Source organism: Eupeodes corollae, chromosome 1 (genome assembly GCF_945859685.1).
Source record: "Eupeodes corollae chromosome 1, idEupCoro1.1, whole genome shotgun sequence".
In the NCBI taxonomy this organism is placed as follows: Eukaryota; Metazoa; Arthropoda; class Insecta; order Diptera; family Syrphidae; genus Eupeodes; species Eupeodes corollae.
The window spans coordinates 59,822,172-59,847,123 of record NC_079147.1 but is presented as its reverse complement, the minus strand read 5'-3'; the positions used below and the strand labels follow the sequence as shown (position 1 = coordinate 59,847,123).

The window sequence follows — 24,952 nt, the reverse complement described above, 5'->3', positions numbered from 1 at the left end:
TCCCCTCCGTTCTTAAGTAGGTTGCCTTTTCATATTCAGAAAATGAACAAACCTAACATCTGAATGTTTGCTTTGACAGTTGTTGTTTACAAGGATTAAATCAATCGAATATTGGTTTTTGTATTGCAAAAAAGCAAAAAAATGTGAGTTCTTAATAATAATTTTAAAAATATAAAAATACAGAGCATAGCCATGCATATCCTTTTGCTTGAGGAAAAAAAAGAAGAAGAGGCAACACTGCGTCGAACTGTTCGGATGCAGTTAAGAGTTCACTCCAATCCGTTGTGGTAACCTGAACTATTGTCAGAATGGAATTACATTTGCAGCTTTATTTAATCTTTAATTTTAAATAATCTTCAGATTTCAACATGTCTATAGAGTTAATAAGGCAGCCTTTACGTACTTGCTAGAGGTCTTAACTGACGCATTGTCCTTAAATATACAATCCTTTGGAATACCACCCATTGTTAAACTTGCCGCTTGTTTGCGGTTGGGATAGCACAATCCTCTCTGAGTGCCGTACTTCCTCAAGTTCTGGATATATTTGAAGAAGAACTTTGTCCACGCTGGATTATACTTGGCCAACACTGGATGAGCAACGACAAACAAGCCAATTTTTTTCTAAATACAAGCTGCCGGGCGTTGTTGGATGCGTCGATGGTACCCATGTGAATATAATTTCAACCGAAGTAAATAAACATTTATTTTATAACCGCAAAGGAAGATGCAGTTTAAATGTTTTGCTGGTAAGAAGTCTTTTTTATGACTGGTCTATAAATAGGTATGGACAAATTGTTTTACAGGTATGCGACCAATAACCTAGAATACGATTTGTAGATGCTACACATCCCGGGGCTTGTCACGATTAATTTATATGGAACGTAAGTGACTTAAGATCCAAAATGAAAAATGATTACATGCAAAATAATGATATAAACGCATGGCTGTTAGGTTGTTATTTAAAATTGTAATGTTTTAAATATTTAATTCGTTTTGTTTTTGCTAGGAGACGCTGGTTACCCCTTCTGGCCATGGATTTTAACTCCATTCAGAACTCCTAAAAGTGGTTCCGTAGCGGACAAGTTTAATGAGGCTCATGCACGGTGCCGAAACATCATAGAAAGGACAAACGGTGTTCTAAAGAACAGATGGAGATGCCTTCTAGCTGCAAAGGAATTGCACTATTCGCCTGGGAAAGCAATCAAAATCGTCAATGTTTGTTCATCGCTCCATAACATTTGCATTAGCTATAAAAGTGACATACCTCTCGTAAGTGAAGAGCTTTTAAACGAAGTTGAAAATAATCGAAGTACCGAGTCAAGTTCTAGCTACCTAACTGCAGGACAGCGCATTCGTAATAACATTGCAAACACACTTTAATTAAAAAAAAAAACAATTGAGTTAAAATTTATATGATACTTTTTTTGTATAATTTTTAATTAATACTATGTTATAAAATGAAGACTTTTGGTTTTAATATTCACAGGTTCTGTTTTTAATAAAAAAAAATAATAAAAAATAATAATATAAAATTAATAATAATACAAAATTTCTATACTCATAACAAAACAAACGAAAAGTAAGTAATTCACTAACACAAAAAAAAAACAATTAACACATAAAAAACACTTTACATATTTTCTTTTCCTTCCATAAGTTTAATTTTCAGTTCTTTCAGCTCAATTATTTGTTTATTTTTTTTATTTTAAACTCAATTTCTTCTTTTCTTAACTTTTCCATTTCATGATTGTGCCGCTTCTGTTCATTTGTCTGCTCTTTTTGTTGATAATGAATGCTATCTAGTGATCGGTACACCTTCTTCATATTTTTGTCAATTTGATTGTTATGCTCTTTCATCACTACAATAGCTTCATCAACCTTCACACAAAGTGCTTTTTGGTCTTCAAGTTCTTCCATAAGAACTTTCTGCGCGTCGACTTTGTCAATCCTTTTTTTTGCCTTCTTAAAATGTTGTACTCAAAGCGGAGGCACTACTGTCGATAATTTGAGAAGGAACAGTTGGTGGAGCCGAAACAATGGTGATCTCCTCGATGTCTTCTATCTGTTCCTCTTCATATACATTTTCATCGGATGTGTAAAATGCTTCCGATTTGAACGTTTCTGTGTTCTCCAAATGAAGAGGAGGCAACAACACCATCGACTGCCGTCTTCATTCCAACGAGTTTGAAAATTGCTTCCTCAGAGGGAGAGAACTTGGTCCACCACCTGTTCCTTTTTCGTAAATTCGGTATTGGGAGGCCTTCTTATGCACGTATCGTTTTTGGTCACAACACAACAAAAATAATTTCTTACCCCCTTCCATTCAAAATCACTTTTAGGCCCAGCGCTATTCAGCTCCAACGTTAGCTGTTTCCAAGATGCAGTAATTTTGTTTTTATTTTCTTTCACGAAACCCCTCGCAATGTCAGGGTTTCCCTACATTTGCAGCAAGAGTATATCACTTTGTTTTGTGTTTATTGATTTACTCCTGAAAATAAAACAAAAATTAATAAATGTTTGCATTAATAAACATTTTAACGTTGTTGCCTTCCTGTTCGCCGCCAAAATTTAAGTGAACATTTTAGCTGTCAAGTGTGTTATATTTCTCCCGAATTGAATGCTCCTGATAAGGGGAATTTTTCGAACATCACTTTTTTTTCGGGCGAACTCAAAGTAAGGGAAAAGAAAAAGGGATTTTTTTCGGGTGGAATCACATTCGGGCGAAACTCGTGATGGGGCTGATTGTGAAACAGACCCTTAGCAGAACAATGTGTTTTTATAGAAACAGTTATTTATGCAAACAGTCCTTAAGACCAAAAGACACACAATTCTTGGAACAGAAGCAGAGCTTTTTCGGAACAACTCAAATCGAACAGAACTAATCTTATCATGTTACAAAATAAAACATGGCCGACTTATGCTTTCATATCAAAAGCTTTTCACATTGACAAAAAGAAAAACCAAAAACCCTCTTATGCGCCGACTCGTGCCTTACAACCCACAGGATAAACCAGGCGAAACCGGGCAAACACTATAATACTCTACTATGTGTCGTGTGGGTGGGGGTTGGTTTGGTTGGTGAATTGCTCTAGAAAATGAAATAAAAGTGAAGAAAGAAGAGAAAAAAAAAACAACAACAACAATAACTATACCCAAGAAGATAACACACATAACGTATCCCCCAGGAATCGTTCGCTCTTTCTCTTCATATCTTATCGTGTGTCGTGAGTCGTGAGTAGTGAATACATATATATCAGAATAGCAGTACATCCATCGCTAACCAAATGAAACCAAAAACAACAAAAAACCAACCCTTCGCTTTTGGTTCTGTTCGGCGTACGGTATAAGGCACAATCGGTCGGTCTTTAGCAGGGGTGTGCTATAAGTACGACTCTACGACGACGAAGAGTAGATAGATAAATATATCGGCGAAAAATAAAGTCAGAAAACCCAAACTGAACTCAACTCAACTACAAAAACTTAACTCACAAAATAAACGACACGAAATCCAGAACAGAAAAAGCCCAAAAATAATAACGCGCTGCTTAGCTCAGCTCTGTAGCTCTATAGTCTCTGGTCTCTGGTCTTTGGTACTCAAAATTTTCAAAACTCGCTTGCGGTTGTAGTGATAAATGGTCGCACTTCGCTCTGGAATCGATTGTTAAACGACACGACGACCGATACGACGCGGCGATATTATAAGCGTTTGAAAAATAGAAATTAAAAATACCAAAATTTATTCCTCAAAAAAAATTAATTTTATCCTAAAAATGCTTATATCTAGATAGTGTGTATGTTTTTATTGTTTTCTAATTTACAAATTTAAATATTGAAAATATACATAATAGAAAAATATAATAACGTTTTCAATTCATTCAAGAAAATAATGAAAGAAAATAAAAAACAAAAATTAACCTAAAAAGTGCTTGTTTCGAATTTTAAGCAATTTTCAGAAATGTATTTTTAAAAAAATAAGTTGATAACCGTTTTTTTCGAGTTACGACGATTTTTCATTCAATTCGCGGATTTTCAAGTGAAAAACAGCTCCAAAAATATAATAAGAATAAAATACAACAAAATGAAAAGTTAAGTGAAGAAAATAGATATACGTAGATGGGAGAAAGATGATGGTGAAAATGATGATGATAATGATGAAAATGGTGATGATGATGATGATGATGAAGTGATAGTATAGTTGAGCTTACATACATACATATAAAAATACATATATATTATATAAAATATCTCTAAATGAAGAGGGAAACGACGACGACGTCGACGACGAGATATCCCAAAAAAGAACGGAAGTGTTGAGTGCGTCGTTTTATTAAGAAGACGTTGACGGGTTTTTTATTTTATCCGTTCTCGTTTTGATCCGAGCGCTCGGTTCCTTTTCGGAGGCGATGAAAAATAAAGTTAAATGAAAGAATTGAAAATACAAAGTTTTCTCAGTTTTTCCTCAAAAATGCATTTTCTAAATCACATTCAAAAATTTCATCTAAAATAAAACGAAACACAAATTAAAAAAAAAAGAAAACACATAGCAATGGGAGTAACGACCACCGAATTTTCACTATTGGGACCATTTTGTGGATAAGCGAAAAATAAAATAAAAATAAGGGAGATACAGCACAATAACAACAACAACAACAACACCACACCACACCAATCAATTGAGGACGACAAAAATGACAATATACAGTAATATATTGTTTTAAATTTTTACTAAAAAAAGTAAGTTTTATTTCTGGGGTTTAAAATTTGTGTAAAAGAATTTCAAAAATTCAAAAGTTTTGGTAAAAATTTCGGGGTTCTTAGTATTTTTTCCCTTCGTTTTTTGAAAGCTCCATCGGAATGTATCCAGGTTTTTCCTGGCAAGAGAAGAAAAAGTTATAAAAAGATCTTAACTTGGCTTTTATGAATTAAACCCTTACATTAATTTTGTGTGAAAAAATGTCATTTAGGAAAAAGGCTTGAAAAAATAAAACATTCTCTTTCAGGGGATGTATGAAAATTCGTAAAATTTATTTATTTCTTTTTATTCCCATTTTAATTGAAAAAAAGAGGGTTGTTGGGGGATGGTAGGGTGACAGTGAGGGGGGGGGGGTGGAACGAGGGGATTCGTAAGAAGGGTAGTTGGATTGGAGTATGGAAGTTTTGCGAGAAAAAGAGAGTAAAAAAGAAACACACAAATCGATCGATGAGGGAAAGAAGGAATATATTTTATTTTCTTTTATTTTTTCCTTTTTTTTTCCTGCGTTCGTTTCGTTTCGTTGATTTTGTTTTTGTTTTTGATTTTCTCATTTTCTCCCTTTTGGTACGTTACGTCGTCTCGTAGGTATATTTTATATATTTTTTAAGGGTGAGTTTTATTTTTCTCTGAAAATTGATGGAAAATGAGAGCAAAAGAGCGAGCGCATTAGAGAAAATGCACTCACGTGTGTATACTTTAAAAGGAAATTAGTACTTGTACTTTTTTTTTGTTGAACACACCCCCTAACTTGGAATGGCTTAGATTTTTGTTTTTGATGATTGAAAGTTGCATTGCTTTGCACAATACAAATTGTTTGATAATAATTACATTGGAATTGCAATGAATATTTAAAAAACAAAAACTACGTACATGCATTGAAAAAGTTTTTTAAATTTTTTTGTTTTTGATTTTGTTTAACAATAAAAATTCCTTTTATTATAAATAAAAATAGATTTCGCTTCATTGGAGTGTTAATATAGTGCGAGTTGGTTGATATATCTATAATCACATACATTCATATGAATGAACATACATATGTAGATATAGAGTTTTTATGGGATTATTCTAAAATTGGGTCAGTAGATTTATACGTATGTAGGTTCATACATATATTCGTATATACATGAATTAATTCACGTAGGAAGTTTAATTTTTTTAAAAACATTTTCTATTGTAAATGTGCTAACAACGGTTTGTTTTTTTGGGAAGGATTTAATTTAATGAAAAAGTTCTACATAGCTATTTTAATAAATTATTGAATTGGAAATTATTGTTTTTTGTTTGGGGTAAATAATCTGGGTACACAAAAATTGATTTTTTACTTATAAAATATAATCGTTTTGAAGATTTTTTTCTGATCTCAAGAACTTGTCAAGTACAAATTAATTATGTGCAGTTACTGCACCATTGAGTAATAATGAGAAATTCAAAAAATATTTATTTTATAAAGAATTTTTCGATCTCATATAATTTAAATTTGGAAATACGTTTTTAAGGACTGATTGGTAGGATGTTTTTCTTATGGTTCAAAACTATAAAAAGAATTTAATTATGATTTATTATTTGATATTCCTGATTTTTATGTGCATACAAATTTGGAACAGGAAAATAACATGCGATTTGAAAAAGTATTTGTGATTGAAATTGGAATGGAATTACTTGAGGTAAAACGAGGAGCAGAACAAAAAATTGAATGGATGTAAGAAGTAGAGAAGAATAGTTATTTCAAACTACTTGAAAAACATAGGCTAAGTTAAGATGCCCGCGTTGTTATTTTCTTGTAAGAAGTTTTTATATTATTTTGTTGGAAATAAATATTCTCTGGAGTCTTTAAACCAAATGCATTCTTTCCATTCGTGCCCATCTGACGAATTTTTTAAAAACTTTATTAAAATATGTATAAATAACAACATTTTGTGTGAGAGAGACTTACTACTTTTTGAAAGTTTGTATGTCTTATTAAAAAACGCAGTTTGAATTTTTCTAAGAACATTATCTTTCGATAGCAACAAAACTTTGCATAGAATAAAATAATTTTGAAGTCAATACCTCCATTTATTTTTTAAATATTGGAATCAATTTGTACCAATTTTACGTAGCATATGGTTCAAAAACAAAAGAAGGGGTTGATGGAGGTGTTTACTCGAACGACTGAAATTAAGTCTCTCATTCCGCCTTCCCAATCATTGTAGTGTGTTCCAGGTGGAACTATTGGCGATAAAAGAAGACTTTCCCTGGCTTAAAGAAAACCATCTGATATCCGTATTTTCTCAGATAGTCTCTACAAACTCTATAACAGTCCATAACTATCGATCATCACTAATGGAATTGTCCCAACAGTTAAATATTCACCTTTGCTGGGTGCCGACACATTCGAGGTAATTGTAAGGCAGATAAACTCGCCAGGAACGGTACAGTGCAGCCCATCCTACCACGTTTGGCAAAAACTGGCATACCAATCGCTACTTGTAAACTCTTGGTAATGCAAGACGCACAAAAAACATTTGGCCAACACTGGATTTAAAACGTTCAATGTGCTTGATATCTCTAAGCAGATCGCATATAAACTCTATAATAGGTGTCATAACCGGACACTGTCTTATAGGAAAGCACGCCACGCGACTAGGCGTATTCTCAAAAGACTTTTGCAGAAGCTGTATAGACGAGGAAGATGAGGAAATAGTTATTCACCTTCTCTGTACATGCCCTGCTCTGGCTCGAAAACGTAAGAATTACCTAGGAGAATTCTTCTTTAACGATCTAGATCATATCAGCATAATCAGCCTCTCACGTTTCGTAAGGGACTCAAACTGGTTTCTTCAGCTTAGGAGAAAGCCTCAAGATTCATGAGGTATCACAATGGACCATTAAACTGCTGTGTCCGTTTTTGCATTTGTTTTGTAACAAACGATACTTTGATTTTTAATTTTTTTTTGAGTTAGGTAATATCATTTTTGCCATATATGTTTTGAAGTTTTTTGATTTTTAAACAAAACGTCAAAATTGTTATATTATATTATATAAAAAGAGGGTGGGATGCGACCCACACTGATAACTTCCCATCCCGTCTGTCGATTTGTCTTGCTTAAAAGTTTGTCTATATGTACTCGCATCAATTTTTACCCAATTTGTGCACTATTTTTTGTAGATTTTATTTTTTATGAAAAAAACGGACTATTGGATTTTTATATAAAAATTACTGAATATTGAAAACAATATTTTCTGTGAAATAAAATAAGTTTGAAGCCAATATTTTAAATTTTTGAAAAGCTATTTGAGCCGAAAGTAAACTTTTACCAAGTTTTAGTATTGTTTTTTTTTTTAGAGTTTTATTTTTTGTAAAAAACTGTCAATTCGAATTTTTTAAAAATGTTACCAAATGTTGAAAACAATATTTCTTATAAGAAAAAATTAGTTTGAAGCCAATATTTAAAATTTTCGAAGAGATATTTGAGTCGAAAATCAATTTTTACCAACTTTTTTAAATTTTTTTTAGATTTTTATTTTTTATAAAAAAAAACTGTCAATTAGATTTTTCTCAAAATTTTATCAGATGTCAAAGCCATTACTCTTCGTTGCACAAAATTGTTTTAGAGATGAAATCATATCTCAGTCGTAAAATTTTGAAGGTGACAAATTTTTTCTTTCAGTTTTATTGATTTATAAAAAAAAACCGTTATATTGATTTTTTTTTTCAAAAAAGATACCTGTTTGGGATCACGTTACAATATATTATATAAAATTTAATTCAAGTCTCTAGCGTTTTTAGTTCGTAAGATATTTAGGGTTAACCAAAATTTTTTCCTTTTTTTTAAACTGCTATGGTAAAAAAACCACCTACGCAATTTTCTTGAGAGCCCTTTCTGCATCTTTCTGCACGCACTAACTATCATGCCAGGGGTACTACTATCTTCCAACTTATTTTAACTTATAACAAATATTGTTTTCAACATTCGGGAAAATTTTGAAAAAAAATATAATTGACAGTTTTTTTTACAGAAAATAAAAAAACTAAACAAAAAAACTAATAAAACTTAGTAAACATTTATTTTCGACTCAAATAGCTTTTCAAAAATTTAAAATATTGTCTTTAAACTTTTTTACTTCACAGAAAATACTGTTTTCGTTGTTCAGTGGTTTTTAAATAAAAATCCAACAGTCCGTTTTTTCATAAAAAAATAAAATCTACAAAAAATAGTAGGAATAGATGATAAGATATTACATTAAAAAAAAATAACGTGTTGTTTCAACTTATCCCCACATGGGGCTAGTTGTAACATAAGTAGGGGTAAGTTGTAACACGAATTATAAAAAACTAAGAAATATTTTTAATGAACATTATTATTTTATTAAAATCTGATAAAAAAAACATAACTCTTAATTCAATTATATAAAACTTATGCTAAGGAAAATATATTATTTAAATATGTTTTGTAAAAAAGCAGCCCTAGTTTTAATTAAAAAAAAATAAGTTCAAAATAAAAAATCACAATTCATTCATCAAAAAATATAGGACTAGGAAGAAGAATCTTTATCCGTGTCACAGTTGAGGCATACGTATACACGAAGAGATCTTTTTACGCACTTGGTGGGGGCAATTTTCCCCTGGCAAGCTTTCAGAAAATGCCCCACAATAAACGAGATACAAACTTTGTTGGTCATCATCATCTTCTAATGGAGAGGCTACCTACCTTCTTCTTCTTTTTTTTTTTTTTCCTAGGCCCCTTTTTAGCTGCGTTCTTGGTTCTTTTTTTGGCCAGAACTTTGTTTCTTTCCTCCAAAATGGCTGCTTTCTCGGGTATATCCGTCAAAATTGCCATTTTTCTAACCATACGAGTTATATTTTTTTTCGCTGCCCTGCCTTTAGTAAAGGCCTTATATGATCGGGTGGGAAATTATTTATTTGTAGTTCGAATCCGGATGGTCCCGGTGAACATGTAGGTATCGGAACAGGGTCCAATGATAAAAAAGGTTCAGTAACTGAAGACTGTGCCACAAGGAAGTGTGTTATTAGATTCTGTTGGATTTGGCCGATCAGTTACAAACGCCGACAAGAAATCATGATCCTGAAAAATGTATTCGTTCAGGGGAACGATTCCAGTCTTCTTAAATCCATTTTGTATGTTTGTCGGATTTAGGGCTAAGGGCAGAGCTTTGCTTCCGATTGACGAAATATCATGCACTGTCATTGCTTTCCGGAATTATTATGCATTTAGGCATCTTGAGCGATCACAACGATCAGTAAAAGAAGAATCGAGGGGTAAGTTTTAACATGTTACTATTTACCCCGCAAAAACGTTACAACTTGCCTCACCATGAAATTTCGCACAAAGAAATTAATATATAAAAAACCGAATATCATACATATATAAGATATACATACAAAAACAACAAAAACTATGATGGATGTCTAAAAAAACAACCACCACGCTATCTCTTCTGTGTGAACAGGAAGTCCAAAAATACAAACAAAAAAAAAAGTTAGAAACCTGCTGTTTTTTGGGACCACACACAGAACTTTTCTCGTTGACGTCCAATTGACAACTGTAGTAGTGACGCTGATAGATCTGGAAGGGGAACCCTATTTTTTTTAGCTGTTACTTCTTACCCCTGTTACTTTAAGCCCCACTCTCCCCTACGCAAATTTTTGTAAAAATTGATTTTTGGTTCTTCAAATCTCTCAAATTAATTTTATTCATCCAATCTGTAAAAATTTAAGAAATGCTACTAAAATTGATAAAAATTGGTTTTCTACTATAAATCTATTTACCAAAACTAGATTTTCAACCTTAACTGTTTCTTTATATGAAAACATTTTTTTTTTAATTTTTAAGAATAATTCATCAACAACTTTCTTAACCCAACACGTAAACCTTCAAACTTTTAAGCAAGACCAATCGAAAGACGGGATGGGAAGTTATCAGTGTATGTCTTTTTTCTTATTTTCTTGGGTAAATGATATTCAAATTATAATCCAGGTTTCTCACACATAGTTGCTTGTACATTTCCGATTGCTTTCTGCTTCAAAAAGAACTTATAGACTTAATGGAGGGTTAAACAATAATTATTTGTTTTTGAATTTCTCAAATAGCCATTTATTTCATTTTTTCGTAACTAGTCTTCCCTTTTTTCATTCTAATAAAATTGATATTTGATCAAAAACTCCATTTTGATTTAAACATTGGTTTTATATTGGTTAAAGAAATTAACTGACCTTTACAATATTAAATTTTCCTTTAATGTCTCTGTGCGATCCGTCTTAGAATACTGTTCTGTAATATGTAGCCCCTCCTACAAGGGTTTCTGTCGTCCCATATACGGCAAATTTGCTTGGTAACACATCTATTTATTCAAAAAAGCGCCTAGTCACTAGATATGATTTTCCGGTTAAATTTGAGAATCTTCCAAACGATACGAAGCCTAGTGAGCAAAGAAACGTAGTTTTCTATGGCCATGAACTTTGAGCTCCTGGGTCAGTTGGATCTTGTACAGGTGTAGTCCTAAGCCCTAATGCAAAATTCGCCAAGTTGAATTCTGCGAAAGGCCGAGTTCTTGTGCACGGCGAGGAAAAGACTGCCTCGGTTCTGCTGTACACTATCACGGACCGCGGCGATGTTACTGGCCGATAATGCGTTCCTTGAAGTAGGGTGTGGGCTGATTGTTAACTTAATCGATCCTCTCAAATTTAGCCACCAAACGTTGAAGAGTCGATTATAAAGGGCCACCACGTCTACCTTAACATGGCCGCAATGCGCGTAATGTTTGCGTTAAAGAACACTCATTTTGATAATACAGTTCTTTCATTCGAACGTGATATTCAATTGTGTAACTTGCGATGATGTGGCATAAACAACTGAATAATAAAAAAAAGATTTGACAGATGATGCCACCATTATATAACTATTTCTACTGAATATTGAAGGAAAGAATAATAAACTTGGAAGACCGCTACGGATTTCATTAAACAAAATGCTAGTTCATGAATTTAGACAACCTCAAAAATTCTTATATACATGGTTTTTTAAATTAAAAGAAGAAGTCTGATATTAATTTTGAAGTCGGATTTCAAATAAGGCTTTCAAAATTCATTAGAAAAGTGCAATTGTATTGCCAGGAAGAAATCCTTGTAATTTTTGTAAATAAGAAAACAATATAGATATACTCTGCCACAATAAAAACTTATAACCATATTTTGCGGGTAATTAAAGATGTGTCAAACTAAAAAAAGTGTTTTAAATAAAAACAAACAAAAAATCGGACTAAAAATATTGACCAGGTATAAATGATATAAATTTAAATTATTAGAACATTAATTTATTTAAGATATAAATTATAAAAGCTTTTAAATACTTACTTCATCATCATCAAATCAATCAAAATGTTCTCTTGAGAATTCAAACTTTTTGTTTAAAAGGGAACATATTAAAATAAACTAGGAATAGATATGGTTAGACCATTTAAATTTATATAAATAAAAAAGAGACTGGGGAACGACCTTCATGAGTAACTTCCCACTGATGCCCAAAAAATTTGCAAATGAATTTCTTTTAAGGAACTTTTCACATTTCCCGTTTCAAGGTCCCTTGAATCTAAAGAAAAGATTTTTAGAGAGATGTCTATGAGTGCGTGTGTACGTATATTCTTACGTCAGTACGTTCAGAAAACTTTTTTTGTTGTATATATCTCAAAAACAGTAAAGATATCGACTTTTAAATATATTTTGTAATACAGATAATAAGACAGAAAGATGCAAAAAGGACTTTCGTCCATAGCTCAAGAACCAGAGGAGATATCGATTTCAAATAAATTTTGCTATACAGAATGGGCTCTCAAGAAAATTGCGTGGGTGGTTTTTTTTACCATAGCAGTTTGAAAAAAAGGTGACAATTTTGGTTAACCCTAAATATCTAAGACTAGAGACTTAATTAAATTTTATATAATATATTGTAACGTGATATCACAGAAATATATTTAAAAAAAATCCATTTAACGGGTTTTTTTATAATTAAAAAAATCTGAAAAAAATTGTCATATCCAAAATTTTACGACTAAATTATGATTTCATCTCCAAAAAAATTGTGTGCAACGAAGAATAATATTTTTGACATCTGATAAAATTTTGAGAAAAATCGTATTGACAGTTTCTTTTATGAAAAATAAAAATTAAAAAAAATATTGCTCAAAGTTGGTAAAAATTGAATATCGATTGAAATATCTTTTCAAAAACTTGAAATTTATTCTTCAAACTTATTTTATCTTATAAGGAATATTGTTTTCAACATTCTGAAAAATGTTGAGAATATCGAATTGACAGTTTAAAAAAAAAATAAAAACCTACAAAAAAAATAAATAAAAGTTGGTTAAAATTGATTTTCGACTCAAATATCTTTTCGAAACTTTGAGATATTGACTTTTATTTACTTTTATCTATCAAGAAATATTGTTTTTAACGTTCGATAAAATTTTGAAAAAAAATCGAACTGACAGTTTTTTTACAAAAAAAAAAAACAATACTAAAACTTGGAAAAATTTAATTTCGACTCAAATAGTTTTCAAAAATTAAAAATATTGGCTTCAAACTTATTTTATTTCACAGAAAATATTGTTTTCGATATTCAGTAATTTTTATATAAAAATCCATCATAAAAAATAAAATCTACGCAAATTTGCTAAAAATTGATACGAGTACATTTAGGAAAACTTTTAAGCAAGACAAATCGACAGACGGGATGGGAAGTTATCAGTGTTGGTCGCACCCCAGCCTCTTTTTTATTATAAATTATGACGTGATTCCAAACTGATACAATTTTAGAAAAAATTAAAATAACGTTTTCTTTTCAAAAAAACTGAAAAAAAAATAAGTGTCACCTCGAATATTTTACTAACAAAAAATGATTTTATCTCCAAAATAATTATATGCATCGAAGAATATCGTTTTTGACATTTGGTAATATTTTTAGAAAAATTTAATTGATATTTTTTTACAAAAAATAAAAACCTTAAAAACTTCACTTAAAGTTGGTAAAAATTAATTTCGGCTTGAATATGTTAATATATTGGCTTCAAAACCATTTCATTTTATAAAAAATATATTTTTCAACATTAAGTGAAAGTTATAAAGATTGAATTGACAGTTTTCTTACAAAAACTAAAAACACATAGAAAACTTTACTAAAACTTTTTAAAAATTGATTTCAACTCAAACATCTTTCAAAAATCAAAAATTTTGGCTTCAAACTAATTTCATCTTGTAGAAAATACTGTTTAAATAAGATTTTTATAAGAACATATAAAAATAAACAACATACATACATGTTTATACGGAGTCAACCAAATATAAGAAAATAAAGAGAAATCGAAAACAAGAACCCTGGATCAACAGCGAAATAGTCGATATGTTTGTAAGAAAAAGGATGAGTTCTATAGAAGATGGAAAAATAGTCCAAAAAGCCAAAGTTATGAGCGCGAATACAAAAACTTCCGAAATTTTGTAAACAAAACCATCCAAATCATAAAAGCCAACTTTTATAAACAAAAATGTATAAATGCAAAATACGACCCAAAGGAAGACATGGAGCGTGATAAATAAGCTTTTGGTAAGAAAAAAAAGCTTCATTCTATGAAGTTATACAACACAACTTTTCGACCAACATCAATGGTAAAAAAAAGTATTGTGGAAGAATTTGCAGATCGATTTGCAAACCAAGTAGTGAACATTATGCATAGGTGCAACATTAAAACACAAACGATGAATCATGAAAGATTACAAGTACAGCACAGTATTTTTATTAAAGTGGCCAGCACAAAAGATATAGCAATATAAACACCAAAAAAGGACCTGGAGCAGATAACATAAGACCAATTGATCTACAAATGAACGTTAAAAAGTTTGCACCGGTTGTACAAGCCATAATAAATCGTAGCATAATCCAGGGTTGTGCACCAAAACTTATGACAACTATTCGCCCTATTTTTAAAGAAGTGAAAAAAAGCAAAATCGAAAATTATAGACCGTTCGCTGTCATGTCAGCCGTAGAAAAATGCTCAGAGGAAGTTATTGTCAAACGACCCAATTTATTTGTAAACAAACATCAAATCTTGCACCCAAATCAATACTGATTTCAAAAAAGAAAGAGTGCGAAAAAGCTGTTAGGAGACAAATGAAGGCCTTAATCGTAATCATCATAATCCTTTTCATAGACTTCAGCAAAGCCTTTGACAACCTCAGCCCAGCAAAACTTCTTGAAAGCTTGAACAAAATTGGTATCAGAGGATGTTTACCAGACTGGCTCAAAATTCGATTAAGGTTAAGGTAACATTAACTTTGAGTGACGAAAAACATACCGTATATGGCCTTAGACAAGGCTCAAAACTGGGATAGATTTTGTTCATACTTTATATTAATGAACTACTAAGATAGTGTTAAACTAATACAGCTTATGCATATGCAGACGTTATAGCCATTATAGTCAAACACAAAAGTATGAAATACTTCAAAAACATTTTAATAATACAGTACTGTCTGGGTAGCGTGAACTAATTATTGCACAGACTGTCCATGCAAACCAGGTTGTTCACACTATCCAATATTTTACTCGCCAAGAAAAACACACTTTGACAACAGTTTCCGTATACTTTAATTGCAGTTTTATTTTACAAATAAATTATGAAACCAATCTTTGAAAATATCGGTAGTCATCCATGCATTCTTGGAGCTACGGTAATCAACAGGAATGTCAACATTTTTGAAGCAACGAGGTTTTTTGGGTTTTCCAATGATCATCGGCTTAATTTTGTGAAGACCAGTAGTTAGTGCATGCTAAGAATGTAATTCTGGCTTTTTCAACTTTTTTACCTGGAACAGTTTTTTCTCCTCTAGCCACATACGTTTTTACAGGCAACAACTTCCAAAACAAACCCGACTCATCAGCATTATAAATAAGTAGTGCCATGACCATGAACTGGTTATCCATTTCAACGGAAAGAACTTTTCAACATTTATCACCGAAACGATCACTGTCCATTGCCAGCCAACCAATCGAAATCGTCATAAAGCTAAAGTATCTCGGAGTTATCATAGACGAACATCTTCTTTGCCGTGAACATTTTAACACTTACGCATTCAACTAACTTGCCTTGGTTTATGTTAAAAGATTTTCAAACTTCGAAGTACTTAAGCAAGTTTTTTATTCGCTCACAGAATCGCGAATTCGATATGGAATTCTGACCTGGGGAAAAGCTTCAAAAACACATCTCGATAAGATACTGAATTTCCAACATCGTCTGATTAAACACATTAAACCTTCTTATGCACACTTCAAAGTTCTAGATGTAAACGCATGACTATTGACTAATTTACAACATTATATGACCAAAGATTCTAAATACAAGAAGAAGAGCACTTGGAATGCTTAAAATGAAATTAACTTTCAACTTATATGGGAACAGATTTAGAAATGTATTTTGTTCTATAAGCCAATTAAGTAATGCTAAATACCTAATGGATTATATAAAGTTTGTTATTCTCAAAATAAAATTTCGATTGCATCACGCATTCAATCACTATGTAAAATAAAATAATACCTATTGTTTATAACCGCCTGCAGATACGCACTTTGCTTTGTGGGTAAACATTATAAATCTTGAATATTTGTGAAAATAAAGAAACCTTTCAATTTGAAATTAAAATTAAAATCTACTAAAAATAGTACGCAAAATTGGTAAAAGCTCATATTCGATATCTTGTGAATAAATAAAGGTATTGACTCCAAAATGATTTCATTTTGTGCTACATTTTGTTGTTTTCGTTAGTTATCTAAGAAAAACCCAATCTTTATTTGTTTACATAAGAAAAACAAATTTTCACCCCCTTTTTCTGGAAAGATTTAAATAAATTTTCACCAATTTTTAATTGTTGTTATAAGATTAACTATGGATTTTTTTTTTAAAAGTAAAACGAAATGTATTTCTGTCATTTATCTCTGTAGGTTGGTTCTTGAGACATAAGATATGTAAGACGAAAAACTATATGGCGAACGGTCATACACACGCACACACAGAAATCCACCCAAAACTCATGGAAACGTCAAAATATGTCAACATTTCCAATTCGACAAATCAGACCGATTACAATAACTTCCAACTGGAAGTTAAAAATATCAACATTTAAAAGTGAACCTGTGGCGTATACTTACTTTTTTCTTCTTCAAGGAATATACTTCTGTGTCTCTTAATGGATTATAATAAATTGTAGTATTTTTGTTTGTCCTAAAGACTTAAAGCTGCGGCAACCCTATTCTCAAAAAAAAAGATCTCTTCCCTCACTTTCAAACACCCCTTCTGTAATTAAAATAGAAACAGATTTCTTGCTACAATTCTCGTACATTATACATAAAGTTACTAATGAAAAAGAAAGAAAGAAATAAAAATTGCAGATGCTTAGGTACATATATTTGTATTTTAGAAATACATAAGAAAAAGAATATAATCCTTGTTTATAGGAATATAAATGCATACTTTAGATGTATATGTATATTGTATATATAGCCATTTAACAACAAAACACAGTATGTACTTGTACTTCCTTCTTTTAAGTATTTAAGTTTGTGTGGTTGGTTTGTTGGCTGGCTAGCTGGCTGGCTGGCAGGGTTTTGGGTTGGTTAGGCTTATGGTTGAGTGATGATGATGATGATGATGATGGAACTTGGTTTTGTTGTGTTGTTTGTTTCAATAAAGAATCTATCCAAAACGAATTTCCCTTTAAATCATGGCAAACCTCAGAAGGTAAAGCAAAAGCAAGGACAAAACACAAACAAATACAAAACAAAAATCTGTCCGTTTCTTGTATGAAGTTGTATGTAACTGTATACAGATGTATAAATTATGTATCTAAATGTCTATGTACATATATTTTACTATGTTTTGTAAAAATATATAAAGATATTGCCAATCTCTCCATAGTCCCTCATTTTTGTGGTCTGTGGTCTGTCACATTGTTTTCCATCCACATGCCATGTCACTGCCATTAGTTCAAATCGAGCGAAAGAAGAGAGTTCATGGAACCGTTATTTCCATTTCAATCCTCTGAACCTCCGAGCTCCGAGGTTCAAGCTCCGAAGCTCTGAATCCACATGAAAACTGCCATCATTAATCACTATTCGTGTAGACGGACAAAATGTGAGTCTCCCGCACCCATGCCTCATAGCTTCAAATCAACCAGCCAGCCAGCTAGGAGAATTAGAGATACCAAATGCCCACAGCTACAACAACAAACAACATAAACCTTATAATAGAGACATTAAAGTTGTAAACTACTATATTTAAAATAAATTTTTGAAAGAGCAGGGAACTGTATACATATATACCTATCGGATAGTTTGCTGTTCTTTTTTGGGCTAAATTGAAGATTATCCTGTATCAACCCAATTCAAAGCTCTTTCTCTTCCATCTGTATATATTCTTGCATCATCCCATGGAATTGTCTCCATCACATCATGCATCATCCCCCTCTCAAAAAACCCAACCTCAATCCCAGTCCTCATATCATATACCGAGTACCTACCTACGACCGACGACGACGACGACGATGACGACGTTACGTATCTGTAGGATAGGAATGTAGCTTCAGCCCGTTTTTTGAATTACTAAAGCAAATTATAAATCAAGGAATCTACGAGCCAAAAGGGAATAAGACGAGGAATGTTATGTGTGACACAGAAATTCAAACCAACCCAAACGAAATGATGAAACGCAATCGTCGTCGTCGTGGAGAATTGTGCCAAATGCCTATGCATCATATGCATCAAGAGAAGAGTAAGGGTTGCAGTAGGCAGCGGGTTTGAGAACCAACGACGCAATGGCCCTGCTATAATTCTGGAACTGATGCCTGGTGCTGTGTTGGAATTAAGCCGAATCAGACAATAGGACTCGCAGCAATCGTGTATAACACAGTTGCAGGCTTTTTGGTCTTTATTTCATTTTTGTTCGTGTTGTTTTTCGTTTGTCATCCCTTTTTTAGGGGATGTTTTATGTTTTGTTCATTGTCTGCGTCTCGTCGGTCGTCGAGTCGGTTGGAGCATTCGGATTGCTGCGTCAGTGGTAACATCAGCAGCGAGCAGAGAGAACAGCGGGTGCAGTGTTGAGGATGAAGACCGAGAATGACGAAGTGGGTGGCCGGCTGGCGGCGGACGGCGGTGGTGGCGGGATCACATGCCTAATTTGAATGTTTGTTCAATTGTTTTTATTGTTTTATTCTATTTTTATATCGATTCGTTTATAATCCGGGATAAAATTTGTATTCTGCAATTTTGAGTCTTGGGATAGGTTATGGTCAGCATGTGAAGCCAATTCTGAGGTTATGATGGGCCCTGGCGCAGTAGTCGTACTTGCATATCATCATCATCTAATGGCGTCCATCATTCTTTTATAAATATATGGATACTTAAAGTATCGACTTATGTACATAAAAGGGTCTAAAATGAAGCAAGCTTTGAAAATGATGGATAGGGACATTATGGTGGATACTGGACAGCGGCGCCCTCCTCAACATAAGGGTTGCTGCATATAGAACTTTAGCTGAGCTGGCTTTTTTGTGTGGGGATGTGTCTGCGCTAATAAATCATTGCTCAGGGTGGCGTGTTGATTTTGTGTTTTGATTAAATCAGTTGCCTATACTTTATATTCACTCGTTGGTATAAATTATGTTTTCCATCGATATGTGGTCTAGTGGGGCGAATACGAATTAAATTATTAAAGAGAGCGTTTTTGTTGTTTTCATTCGCTCTTTTCCTTTCTCTATCGAGTTGTTTTAACGATTTATGGGCTTTTATTTTAGAACAAAATCATCCCACTTACATACGTCCGTCCTACCCACATCCTATAGACCTACATCCTACACACGTATGTATATGTAAGTAGTTCCGTTTCTGATTTTCCTGCCTATTTTATTATTGTGTATCTGTAGGAGTGTAAATTTCTTTTATTAAAACAAAAATGGGGTTGGTGTGGATGGGAGGGTTGGGGTGGTTGGAGAGTGTAATAAAACATTGTTAACCAGTAAATGATATGTTATATTGCTCGTATGGCTATAAAATATTTAACTTTGTGTTCTTTCGATTTGATTTGATCTTTTTTTTCTCTGATTCGGTTTTTGTTTTTGGTTTTGAAGCAAAAATATAACGATTATTGTTGTTTGTTGTTTTGGTGGGCGGTAGAAAGTTTCATGTTTTTATTTTGAGTAAGTACTCAGAACTATATCCAAAACTATATCTACAAAGGTATCGGAAATGTGAGAGAGTTCAAATATGGAACTTTATACTTGAAGCTTTTAAATATAATTATTTTCAAAATAATAAATGATTAAATATTTGTCTTTTTTTAACATTTATGGTATTTAAGTATAATTTTTTTTAAACGGAGATTCTTTTGTTGTGACATTTTTGGTTTTGAAATGAGCTGATGGTAGAACCAAAAATTTAATTGCAATTGAGATATTTAAAGAACGTCACTTATTTCTCGCTGATATGAATTAAAAAATACCAGTAAATGGTTATTAACGAAAAAATTGACACCCAAGGGTAGTTTGGTCATCATAGGTACGTGGTTTCAGGTTTTAACCGATTTTGTTCATTTTATTTAATGGATATAAACTGTCAGGCATTTATGATTTATATGGATTTCTTTTTAAATTTATTTATGAATTGCGTAGGTTTGTATATATTTTTCGTAATAAATTAAAAAATAGTTTACGGTTAATTTATGCAAAGTTTTAAAATATTTAAAGCTAAAAATTTAATATGAAAAGATGGTTTTAAAAGTAAAAATTAATGGATGTTTGTTTTAGTACTTTCTTACCTTCCCATAGGAATTTATTGTAATGGCTCCGGTTTGTCAAATTGAGTCGAAATAATAGATTTTTAGAAAGATGTCTGGGCGTGCGTATGTACGTACATTCATTCGTTCGTGACGTTTTTTTCGTCGTCCATAGCTCAAGGACCAGAAGAGATATCGATTTCAAATAAATTGTATTATACAGATAATAAGGCAGAAAGATGCAAAAAGGGCTCTCAAGAAAATTGCGTGGGTGGTTTTTTTGCCATAGCAGTTTGAAAAAGGTGAACATTTTGGTTAACCCTAAATATCTTACGAACCAAAACACGCTAGAGAATTAAATTTTACATTATATATTATGATGTGATAGCAAACAAGTATATTTTTGAAACGAATTCCAATGAACGAATTTTTTATAAATCAAATATTTTGAAAACAAATGTCTTACCTCGAAAATGTTTCGAAAACAAAATGATTTTACCTCCAAAACAATTTTGTACAACGAAAAATAACGTTTTTTAAATCTGGTAAAATTTTGAGAAAAATCGAATTGACAGATTTTTGTATAAAAAATAAAAAATCTAAATAAAAAACATCGATTTTGTAGTACTTGTGGCATGATGGTTAGTGCGTTAGACTGTGGGTGAAGCAGGAGAACCAGTTTTGGTGGCTTCAATCGGCACTTGATATTGGGTAGTCGGGATGGGGTTTTAAGCCTTGGCCGGCTTACATACTTGTTTTATAGTTTTAGGGTTTAGTTTTAAGTAGAATAGGCATGATGGCACAAAAAGAAATAGAAAAAAAAAAAACAATTAAAGAATACAAAAAAATACAAAAAAAAAAAAAAAAAATTAAAAAAAGAACATTAAAATAAAAAAAAAAAAACATGGAATAAAAAAAAAGACAACAAAATATGAAAAACAAAAATGTTAGATAGTTAGATTTGCTGCTGTGGTTGTTCTAGTTTTAAGTAGTTTATAGGTAGAATAGGTAGTTTAAGTTAGCTTTAAGTTTTATATTAGGGACCTTATTTTTAGTAGTTTTTAAGTAAAAATAAAAAAGGATATTGATATTAGCTTTTTTTCAAATTTTCTAATAAATACAAAAATAAATAAAATTTTAATGAAGTAAAATAGATCTTAGGGCCGAAAGGCATTAGTTTAAAGTGTTATAGTTTAACTTAGAGTGTCCGTATGGGACCATTAAGTTAGTTGTAAGTTATGGATAATTAGGCTAGTTTTATGAATTTTTGTCTAGCTTTAAGATAGGTTTAAGATTGAATAAATAAAAATGAATTTGAAAAAAAAGTGCGTTGGACTGTCATGCAAGGCGTCTTGGGTTCAATCCCTGCCTGTGCCACCTTCATTTAAAAAAAATAATTTTCGCGGGTACTGCGTCTTGCGAGGAATTGACAAATCCTTCCAGAGTAATTCGTGTCATGAAAAAGTGCTTTCTCAAACTAGCCGTTCGGATTCGGCCTAAAATTGTAGGTCCCATCCATTCCTGACAACAGTACTCGCACACAGGAATGGTTGAGAGTTGTAAGTCACTAGGCCCTAGTTCACAACGGAATGTTGCGCCACCCAATTTAATTTAATAATAAAAATTGATTTTCGACTCAAATATCTTTTCAAAACTTTTAGATATTGGCTTTAAATTACTTCTTTTATCTTTATTAATAATGGTGTCAACATTCAGTCAAATTTTGAGAAAAATCGACAGTTTTTTTTTTTTAAAAATAAACTGAAAAGAAAATTTAACAAAAGTTGATAAAATTTGCTTTCTACTCAAATATATTTTCAAAAATTAAAAATATTGGCTTTAAACTAATTTAATCTAACACAAAATATTGTTTTCAACATTCAGTATTTTTTTATAAAAATCAAACTATCCGTTTTTTTCATAAAAAAATAAAATCTACAGAAAATAGTACGCAAATTTGGTAAAAATTGATGTTCGGTTCTTGATATCTCGTGAACAATAGAAGATATTGACTTCAAATGAATTTCATTCATCTTATTTGTCTCTGTTTATATGAGAAGTAGTTTTCGACTAAAACTCGTTGCAGAAAATATATTTTAAAATCAAAATATTTCTTAATATGCAAAATAATGTGGGTAATTAAATTTGTTTTTAAAATACTAATTCAACTGACACCTTTCTTAACAAAACTCGAAAACCTACAAACCTTTTAATCAAGAAAAATCGATAGACGAAATGGAAAGTTATCAGTGTGGGTCGCATCCCATTCTCTTTTTTGATTTTCAATTCAGTCCTTATTTGAAGTAAAGGGGTTTGATTATATTCTAAAAATATCAATGAGAAACGCCTTTTATTTTATTTTTAGGGAATAAGTGTTTGGTAAAAGAAATTACATTTTGGCAATTAGTTTTCCTATTCGAAATATTATCATTTTGTAATTATTCTAAAATTTATATCAGTTTCTTACAATAAAACGGCGAAAATGATAAAATTCTATTATGTCTTCAACAATGTTCGCTTTTCAATATTTTGTAATTAATATTAAGTGAAAAACTGATAAAGTCCTCTATTAAATTGTGAGCGTGGTATAGTTGTGCATTTTTAATATGTTGTTGGGGCCTGTCCAGTTAGAATTGTCAGGTTAAACAACTGTACTTGCCGCAAATACAACCGCTATTACTACTGCCTATGAAGACCTCTTGGTCGTATAGCTAATAAAATATCACTAATAGATGTTGTAAATTAAGTAATATTTATAATTTATGCAAAAATTCATGAAATAGACAAATATTTTTTGTGTTTCTAAAAGAGATTCTTTAAAAGTTGCGTTGATTTTAAAGTTATTTAAAATAGGTTGTGTTTTATCTTAATTCGAGAGCTTCGCTGAGTTGTGCGCCCTCGAAAGTTAGAATTTTCCATGGCTTTGACCCATTAATCAAGCTGAATAATTATGTTGTCCTTTAGAGCCATGGTAGTTTGCGGCTTATTTGCAAAGACCTAAAACTTAAGAAAAAATGTAAAAAAAAGTCTAAAGGGGTCAAATCAAACGATCTGATTGCGTGATAAACGCTTGAGCAGAATAACTTTTGTTTTTTTAGCTGTGTGGCACGTAACACCATCCTGTTGAACCCATATGTCTTTGGTGTCCATATCATCCAATTCCGGCTAAAGAAGTTGGTGATCATCGACTTATAGCAATCACAGTTGTCGTGGAGTGCCTGGGCAGAATCTTTTTCTAAGAAAAACGGATCGATGACGCCTCCAGCCTAAAATATACACCAAACTGTAACAAATCCGAAAATTGGCTTACTCAAACCACTTGATACAACAATGGGCCTAATCGCTCAAAATAATTTTTCGATCAAAATAGGATTCAATTTCTAACTGTTCCAAAATTCTATTAGCGAACATACGACGCCGCATATCTTTATTTGGTTTCTGCTCTTAGGTTCAGTTGGATTTCGTATGGCAGGCACAAATCAAGACGCAAAATTTGTCATATTTGTGGTCTGCGATAGGCCAAATTCTTGTGAGCGATGAAGAATTGACTGTCTTGGATTCTGCTGCACAATTTCACGAAAAGCATCGATATTTTTTAAGCAGATTTTGCGTTTCGTTGACGTTCGAGTATTGGCTGATTATTAACCGAGATGGTGGACTCAAATAAGGCCTCCAAATGTTGAATAGTCGACTTGGGACGACGACCATATACTCCATAAAAAAGGGTTAGTAACGCAACTCGTGCTACTAAAGAACACCAATTTTGATAATAATATTTTATCACGTGTTACTTGACGCGTAACTTGTCATGATGATTTGTTTTTAGTGACTGATTTGAAGAAGATATCTTAATAAAAAAGCAAAAAACTAAAAGAGAGAAAGCCACGAGCTCTCAAAATCAAACTGTCCCCATTAGAAAACCCATTTATAAAAAACTACAATTCATATAGAAATAATCGCTGTATTTCACAATCAGTGTAATGACTTTTAAAAATTTTGTAATACATGTGTGAATTTTGATAAAGGAACAAGTTAGTGCGACCAAATTGTGAATTTTATTTTCTGTAGCAATTAAATAATAAAACAAAAAAGTTGGTTTGTGCAATTATATTATCTCCAAATTAATCCCATGTCAGTATTTCAATTAGAAAGTTTTTGACTTCAGGTGAAATTTAATATATATAGAATTGAAATGGCTTTTCAGAAAAACTAAAAATATAAGAAACTACTAAGTCTTGTAACAATATTCATGAGACCATGCGTTAAATACGGTAGTTCTAATTTGTTGGTTACTTCGCCGTTGTGATGTTGGTCAAATTAATAGTCCAAGTTTTCGACCTCGATAGCCAAACTTAATAATTCCAAAAAATCAGAAAAGACGCCAACTTT

General features: G+C 31.8%; 1 protein-coding gene across 4 annotated transcripts in view; it reads left to right on the top strand.

The window, feature by feature from the left end:
- The first annotated feature begins 3,079 nt into the window (after positions 1–3,079).
- Positions 3,080–24,952, top strand: part of LOC129939624 (rho GTPase-activating protein 100F) — a 166,337-nt gene continuing 144,464 nt past the window's right edge. For all 4 annotated transcript variants that reach the window (XM_056047709.1, XM_056047710.1, XM_056047708.1 and 1 more), the window contains exon 1: positions 3,080–4,734. The gene's annotated coding sequence lies outside the window, so the exon portion shown is untranslated. The remainder of the gene's footprint in view (positions 4,735–24,952) is intronic.